At 41.0% G+C, this 9,050-nt stretch overlaps 1 pseudogene; it reads left to right on the plus strand.

The window, feature by feature from the left end:
* The first annotated feature begins 3,720 nt into the window (after positions 1-3,720).
* On the plus strand, positions 3,721-5,072 carry LOC132682715 (tubulin alpha-1A chain-like; annotated as a pseudogene).
* The last annotated feature ends 3,978 nt before the right edge of the window (positions 5,073-9,050 follow it).

The following is a 9,050-nucleotide window of genomic DNA, read 5'->3' on the forward strand; positions in this document are numbered from 1 at the left end:
ACCTTTTGGGGGCTCCTGGGTGGCTCGGTTGGTTAAGCACGTGACTTCAGCTCAGGTCATGATCTCACGGTCTGTGAGTTCAAGCCCCATGTCAGGCTCTGAGCTGTCGGCACAGCCTGCTTCAGATTCTGTGTCTTCCTCTTTCTCTGCCTCTCCCCCGCTTGTTCTCTCTCTCTCTCTCTCTCTCAAAATAATATACATTTAAAAACTTTAAAAAAGAAAGATTTAAAATTCTCACCTTCTTAATGATTTCCTTGGGCATGAAACCAGCACAAGGCCAGCAATGTTAGAGTAATTTTCTCATAAATTTGTTACAGATTTACTGTAACAAATAGAAATACTCGTGTGTATGTGTGTCTACAGTCCTTAAGCCATCTTCCCTTGTATCACTCTAAAATCTTGATTTCAAGGATAAAAATTTGGTCCAAATATGAAACATGGCAATAAGAATAAAGGAGTTCCTTTTTTTCTCAATTACATTTAAGTTTCACCATAAAATTGTCCCTATTTCCTTTTCTTAACAAAACGCAAATATTCAAGGGGTTAAATTCCCTAAAGTACACCAGGAAGCAGCTTATCTTTCCCTCTACTTCACATCCTTCCAACCTTCCTTCTGATCTCCCTGTCCTGGCCTTTTGATGGCAACTCAAGCCTATCTTATGAGTTTACAGTGACTTTCAGATATTAGAAGTCTTCATTTCAGATATTAACAACTTTAGCCCAACCCATATCAAAACATCAATTTCTCCTTCCATTTAAATACTACCCCAATCTAGTCTAACCCATGGCCAAGCAAGTAGCATTATGGAAAGGGACATACACTGTCTATTCTTTTACCCAGGTTTGTGGAGTCTAAAATATTTACAGTTTGGGGAGAGGCACCCTCTTTACAAAAAAAAAAAAACAACAAATTAGTAATACAAAATTTGGTCCATGGCATCCCAAGGATATCTGTGCAAATGAGGCACTCTGAAGTTTCAGCTTCATTAGCTTCAAGGTAAATCCACCCATACCTTCACCTTGCACTCCCTCTCTTCCTCCTCATCCTCTTGGTTTTTCCAAGAACAAAAGCACAATGAAGAAGGTTTTGAAAAATGAAAGGTCTTTTTAGTAGTGGAATTATTGGCTATTCTTTCTTGGCTCGCAATGACTGGTTATTTGTCAGAGACTATGAGTCTGGAGTTCTCTATGCCCAGCAAGAGAGTGGATGCAGAATTGAATACGAGAGAGGCTAATGTCCAGGAGGAGACAAGAGACCTAAGCAGGGGTTTTGTCTCCGTATTTATTGAGCTCTCAAGACATTACCCTCGTGGTGAATGTGAAGAAAACAAGATCTTACACACATGGTGAATGTGAAGAAAACAATCAGAGAGTAATCATTAACTTGTATGTGTAAGAAGGAAAGGGTCTGGCGGGTAAGTGGAGTTTGTGATCAAAGCATAATAGTATATTGGCATCAGATGGAAAGTAATTTCCTGCAGATGATATAACAAGTTACTCGTGATCTCGTGACAATATCTCACTAACTAACCTCGGGCATTTTCACTCCATGGTGGCAGCTTTCTGCCCTAAGCTTTGTTCTAACTCATTGATGTAAGTAGAACCTATTTCCCCACAGTTATTGCCCTCTGTCATGGCAAACATCCAACACTTGTAATTTTATGAATCATGTTATTCGATTCTTTATGAACCACCTCCCCTCTCTACCCATCCCATGGTGACCTTCACTATTACATGTTCTATGGTGAAAATGTGGCCATCCTGAGATAACATTTTGATTTCACTCTTGGTTAGTGCCTCTGACAGTTTACCACACTAGGCCTTCTCTATGGCAAGCATGTTTTTGTTTTTGTTTTGTTTTTATTGGTGGTGGTGGTGGTGAGGGAGGGGCACTACTTTCAGTAATACTTCAGTCTAGCTATCTTCCACAGTACCCACTTGGCTCAATGAAACATAAACCCCCTTGTTTGTCAAATTATAGAATTTCAGCTTGCTTCTACTATGGCTTCTCTTCTCTTTACCTCATCAATGTAAGGGTGCTCCAGTCATCATCAGAGCTTAAGAACTTTTTTTCTTAATTTTTAAATGTTTATTTATTTATTTTGAGAGATAGAGTGCACAAGTGGGGGAGGGGCAGAGACAGAGACAGAGACAGAGAATCCCAAGCAGGCTCTGTATTGTCAGCACAGAGCCTCATGCGGGGCTCCTTCTCACAAACTGTGAGATCATGACCTGAGTCGAAATCAAGAGTCCAACGCTTAACTGACTGAGCCACCCAGGTGCCCCCAGCTTGAGAACTTTCAATGTGAGAGTGAGGCTGAAGTTTCTTTGCTGCCAAAATTCAGGCTCTCCTAAAACCTCAATACTCTCTACCCTGATAGCAACACCCTGAGTTTCTGAGCTCAGGAACATGCATTCAGGAACTAGGACCCTGATTTCTCCTTGGCCCCAATTTCTCCTAATCTCTTCAAGGATTTTTTAGAACTTTCTAATTTACTTTAAGGGGTACCTACAAGGAAGGTACCTACCTTCTTATAAATTCCTTCACTTCAAGAAATCCTGTCCTCATCAATATACCCCAATCTCAATCTACATAGGTTTCAGGTGAGCAATGGTTACTGTGCTAGTCTGACTTTCTTTCAACCAGTTCCATTACGATGTGTGTAGTACCTCTCTTTGGTTTGTGGCATTTGTATCAACAACCAATAGTATAAGCAATGTGGCTTTAGCCAAGATTATAAGGTAATGGAGAAGCCCCATTCTAAATGTTGTGCTTTTCTTTCCTGGCTGTGAAATGACCAAGCAGCTATTTAGCCCAAATTAAATACAGGCTTTGTGACCTACAAATAGAGAAGTTATATTGATTCAGCCAGAATTCTGTTCATTTATGGTTTATGGAATACCAGTGTAAAGGTTTGAAAAAAATTGCAGGCACATTATTTAAGACAGGATATGGACTTTCAGTGATGTCACAAAATTATCAATGTTTAAGATATGTCGGGGCTCACAACTCTCTCTCTATTTTGCACCTGGCTTCTTGACTGATCCTTATTAAATGAAGTTTTTATAATTTCAACATTTTCTTTCCATTTTATACTTTCCAAAAATATTTTAGCAGCTATTCATTGCTGTCCAGAGTCCAGCTTTATTCACTTGGTTATTTAAGCCCCTTTTTTATTAGAGTTGAGCCTTCTGGACAGTCATATTTTTATTCTACTCCAACTTATTTGATCCATTCTAGATAGTCTATTGCCCACTCTCCCAAGAATTTATTTACACCCTCTATACACCTGGAATTCTCCTTTTTCTTTACCTTATCTCCATTCTTCAATAAAATCTCTATAATACATCAACACAGAATAGATGATCCTAATTCACAATTGCTAGTATATATTTTTTCTGCTTATGAGGTACAACTAGTTGGTTATATACTGGTTTTTTTCAGGCACTACCCCTTTTTGAGCCACTACCCTATTCAGAATATATGTAGTGATTTGTCTTCTCAACTGTATTGCAATCTATGAGACTTTGCCTTACATGCATAGAACTACATTTTGAAGGCCCTTATTAAGACTTGCATTTTTAAGAATAACTATGAATAGAATTTTAAGAATATAATTAAGAGGTTCTCTTACATCAACCACGTAAGAATCACACTGTAAGAAGCAACAATCTCCTCTTCTTCTCCACCATCTGCTTGGCAGCCTCAAAGCAGCAACCATGCATGAATGCATCTCCATCCATGTTGGCCAGGCTGGTGTCCAGATTGGCAATTCCTGCTGGGAGCTCTATTGCCTGGAACATGGCATCCTGCCCACTGATCAGATGCCAGTGACAAGACCATCATGGTGGGGGGAGGACTCCTTCACCACCTTCTTCAGTGAGATGGGTTCTGGCAAGCATATGACCAGGGCCATATTTATAGACCTGGAACCCACAGTCATTGATGAGGTTCACACTGGCACCTACCACCACCTTTTCCACCCTGAGTAGCTCATCACAGACAAGAATGATACTGCCAATAACTATGCCCAAGGATGCTACACCACTGGCAAGAAGATCATTGACTTTGTCTTGGACTGAATTCAGAAACTGGCCAACCCGTGCACGGACTTCAGGGCTTCTTGGTTTTCTACAGCTTTGGAGGGGGAACTGATTCTGGGCTCATCTCCCGGCTAATGGAATGTCTCTCTGTCGATTATGGCAATAAGTCCAAGTTTGAGCTCTCCATTTACCCAACTCCCTAGGTTTCCACAACTGTAGCTGAGCCCTACAACTCCATCCTCACTACCAACCACCCTGGAGCACTCTGATCATGCCTTCATGGTAGATAATGAGGCCATCTATGATATCTGTCATAGAAACCTCAATATTGAATGCCCAATTTACACTAACCTGAATAGGTCGGTAGGTCAAATTGCATCCTCCGTCACTGCTTCCCTCAGATTTGATGGAGCACTGAATGTTGATCTGACAGAATTCCAGACCAACCTGGTGCCCCATCCTCACAACTACTACTCTCTGGCCACATATTCCCATGTCATCTCTGCTGAGAAAGCCTACCATGAGCAGCTTTCTGTAGTAGAGATCACCAATGTGTGCTCAGAGCCAACCAACCAGATGGTGAAATATGACCCTCGCCACGGTAAATACATGGCCTGATGCCTGTGACACCATGGCAACATGGTTCCCAAAGATATCAATGCTGCCATTGCCACCATAAAGACCAATTACAGCATCCAGTTTGTGAACCGGTACTCCACTGGTTTCAAAGTTGTCATTAATCACCAGCCTCCCACTGCAGTCCCTGGTGGAGACCTGGCCAAAGTACAACGAGCTTTGTGCATGCGGGCAACACCACAGCCACTGCTGAGGCCTGGGCTCACCTGGACCACAAGTTTAACCAGATACATGCCAAGTATGCCTTTGTTCAGTGGTATGTGGGTGAGAACATGGAGGAAAGAGAGTTTTCTGAGGCCTGTGAGGACATGACTGCCCTTGAGAAGGATTATGAGGAGGTTGGTGTGGTTTCTGTTGAAGGAGAAGGTGAAGAAGAAGGAGAGGAATACTAAAGTTAAAAATGTCACGTAGGTGCTGCTTTTACAGTTTATTCTGTTTTAAACATTGAAAAGTTGTACTCTGATCAGTTACATTGTATGTAGCTGTGTATACTCTCATATACAATTACTGACCTATGCTTTAAAACAACACTTTGTTACAGACTTAGGCTATCCATTACTCTTAAGGGTTTGAATAAGGGATTCCCTGTCTTAGACAAAAAAAAACAAAAACAAAAACAAAGAATAGGGGCGCCTGGGTGGCTCAGTCACGTAAGCAGCCAACTCTTGATTTTGGTTCAGGTCATGATCACACAGTTTGTGATATCCAGCCCAGCAGGTTCTGTGCTGACAGAACAGAGCCTGCTTGAGATTCTCTTTCCCAATCACATTCTCTCTTCCCCTCCCCCACTCATGCTTTCTTTCTCTCTCAAAATAAATAAATTTAAAAAACAGAATAGAATTAAAATAATTTACTTTTTTTCTTTTACAAAGCATATGCATGGGGCGGGGAGTGGGGAGACAGATGAAAACAATTCATCAAAGAAGCTGTGACACCTTGCCACGACATATTTTGTTATTATTGACTATGTCTAGTCAGGCAAGGGGCAGTAGGGGGGTCAGTGCAAAAAGAGTTGGAGAGGATCTTGTTGTTTTTCCCCTCTCCCCTGCTCCTTCTTTATTTCATTTGGATTAGATCACGTTACATATTGTTTAGTTAACTTTGTCATTCAAAGCATCATTATAATAGACAAAGATGAAGGGCAGAACCTCTCAATCTTTTCCAAGACCACAGTGTGTATATGTAGCTTATGTTTTTGGCATTGTGCTATTGGTTAGAAAGAGGGGTTAATAGAGATCCTATACAGTTGTTTCCAGAAGGCACCTCAAGTGTCCATAATATTGTAACTGTTCCCTATATTTTCACCCTTGGCTCCCTTCAATCCATTATAAATTCAGAAACTGATGTGATGCTTTAAATTATATTTCACACAATTTTCCTTTCTGAAAAGGAAAGTTAAAGTCCTTACAAAATTAAAGTCAGTCCTTACAATTAACTTCAGGGTACTGTATGACTGCCCCCTACTGTCCATTCCATCCACCCTATAATTTCACCTCATCTGCTACTGCTTTCTCCCTTTCTCTTTCGCCTTCAGCAACAACTCCACAGGGCCTTTGCACTTGCCATCCCATCAGCCTGCAATGCTCTTCTTCCCAATTGTCCCATGACCTTTTCTCCTACTTTCTTCAGCTTTCTTAACTTTTTCAGACGTCTCCTTCCCCTATGTTACCCTATTTACATGACATTCCCCCACCTTTTTCAGTTTTGTTTTTTCCCCAGCTCTACATTTTTACCAACTTCTTTTATTTATTATCTGTTTTCCTTCAGTGACATATATATTCCGTGAGCACAGTAAGTATTGTGTATTATGTTCATTGCTACATCCCTAGCATTCAGAACAGCACCTGACACCAAATAGGACCTCAATGAATATTCGTTGAATGAATGAAACAGCACCTACATGAATGCCGAAGTAGCAAGGCAACGGGGGATACACAAAAATGTGTAAAACATAACCTTTATGATCCAGGAGTCCAAAATGTGTTACAGGAGATCAATATAAACATAATGAAGATAAAACAAGTACAAAATATGTTACAAAAAAGAACTATGGTAAAGACTTCTTTGAATTTGAGTAGGACAACATTAATAATTATGCTTAATCTTGTAGAATGAGATTTAAATATAAGACAATAGGGGGCGCCTGGGTGGCTCAGTCGGTTGGGCGTCTGACTTCGGCTCAGGTCATGATCTCGTGGTCCGTGAGTTCGAGCCCCGCATCGGGCTCTGGGCTGACAGCTCGGAGCCTGGAGCCTGTTTCGGATTCTGTGTCTCCCTCTTTCTCTGACCCTCCCCTGCTCATGCTCTGTCTCTCTCTGTCTCAAAAATAAATAAAACGTTAAAAATAAATAAATAAATAAATAAATAAAAATATAAGACAACAGAAGTAAAAACTAATTCTCAGCTGGGGTGCCTGGGTGGCTCAGTCGGTTAAGGGTCTGACTTCAACTCAGGTCATGATTTCACAGTTCGTGGGTTCAAGCCCCACATCGGGCTCTGTGCTGACAGCTCGGAGCCTGGAGCCTGCTTCAGATTCTGTGTCTCTCGCTCTCTGCCCTTGACACTCTCTCTCTCTCCCAAAATAAACATTAAAAAATAATTACAAAAAAATAAAATGTGCTAATTATTTAAAAAAAAACTAATTCTCGGCTAATAACCAAGCACGAGAAAAACAAAAAGTCAGTGTTAGGCAAATATGTTGCCTATTAAGTTGGAGTCAATAATGCAATTTGATGGAAGTGTTGAGTATGAGGAAATACAGTGCAGACAGAAAGGTTATATCGGTGTTATGTTGGAGAAGAGTTTTAATGTCAGAGGCAGGGAGTGAGTGATATTTTATGGACAGCAGGGGACCTCGTAAAATTTTCTAGCAGGAAAATGAGATGGTCATGCCTGTGTTTTGGAGGAATAAATGGTAGTGAGGGAGAGGACAAGGACAGATTGGAAGTAGAGAGATTAGTTAGAAAATTATTAAAATATTTGGGGAAGCACAATGAGGGCTAAAGTAGGGAGTAGCAACAGGAACAGAAATGAGAGTAGATTCCAGGGATAACAGAGGGTGGATGGAAAGAACTGGGCGACTAATTTAATGTTTGTTATAAAAGTGCTGTCCGTTATCCATGCTGATAATTTTCTGACTCAACTATCAATGAGAGTGATCATCTGAATTAAAAATTTTGTTGTATTTCTACTCAGTCCTGGGATCTTACAGGTACTAGGATGTGAGAATATATTCAGAAGCAGAAAGTGTAAGGATCCTTTCTTTGCAATGCACTAAGAATTCATATGGAATAAAAATTTACTCCTAGCCTGAAATTTCCAGCAATGCCAGGAGCTCAGAGTTAGACTAATTTGTGCCTGTAACCATCAGATTCAAACAATGGTCTGGCACATATGGTAAACCAGTCATCCTCATTTGCCTCAATTCCACTAGGGAATGATAAAAAGAAAAAAAAAATATATTCTCAACATGAAACATTTCATGCTTGCAAGAGGAAGATGAGCATCTCTTTCAATGAGAATAAAACCTCCAAAAATATCCTTCAAATTTGAGCAGGAGGCTTGCGTACTAGAAAACAAAACACAACAAACAAATAAAGGTGATCAAAACACGCTCAGAATGGCTGAGCAGCAAACAAAGACAGAAAGGGTTATGTTGGGGACACAGCAACATAATTGGATTCCTCTGCCAATCCCGGTAATTAAAATGGAGACACTCCGTACCTTAGTTGCTCTGCAATCCCATAATATGTTTGAGATTAACAACCCTTGAATCTTGGTTTTACTGCTATATTATTTGAATATACAATACGTATCTCTTGCCATTTTCAGAATACACAGATCAAGGTTCCTGGAGGGCTGAGAGGATTTAGAAGCAGCTAACGAGAGAGCCTGACTTACACTCTCCATCTCACTTCCCTTGCTGCCATGGGTATTTTGGCCAAATCTGAACAGAAAACAAACAGAAAAGCGGAAGTAGCAACCTTTGCAGTGATTTAAACCTTTGCTTTCCCATTTCAGAGGGGGAAAAAAAAACAAGTTGCTGCTCTGTTGCTTTGCATAGTCTCTTCTGTTTTGCCAGCATGGGGTGTGTGTGTGTGTGTGTGTGTGTGTGTGTGTGTGTGTGTGTGTGTGTGTGTGTGTGCGCGCGCGCATGCGCGCGTGTGTCTGTGTGTGATCTCACCAGTGCCTTGTAAAAATGAAAGATATAAAATGCGTTGTTGGCTTGAGCTGCCTGGCTGCGTTATCTGTGAGGGACCGTTATCTTCATTGATGCTGCCTTACCCCACAGCCTTAATACCCGCCCCCCCGTGTCTCAGATCCCATCTGTGGAGGGGGTGGGGGAACTCGGGTCTCCTCACTGGTCTTTG

The sequence above is a fragment of the Panthera onca genome, chromosome C2, assembly GCF_046562875.1.
Source record: "Panthera onca isolate mPanOnc1 chromosome C2, mPanOnc1 haplotype 2, whole genome shotgun sequence".
NCBI classification, from domain to species: Eukaryota; Metazoa; Chordata; class Mammalia; order Carnivora; family Felidae; genus Panthera; species Panthera onca.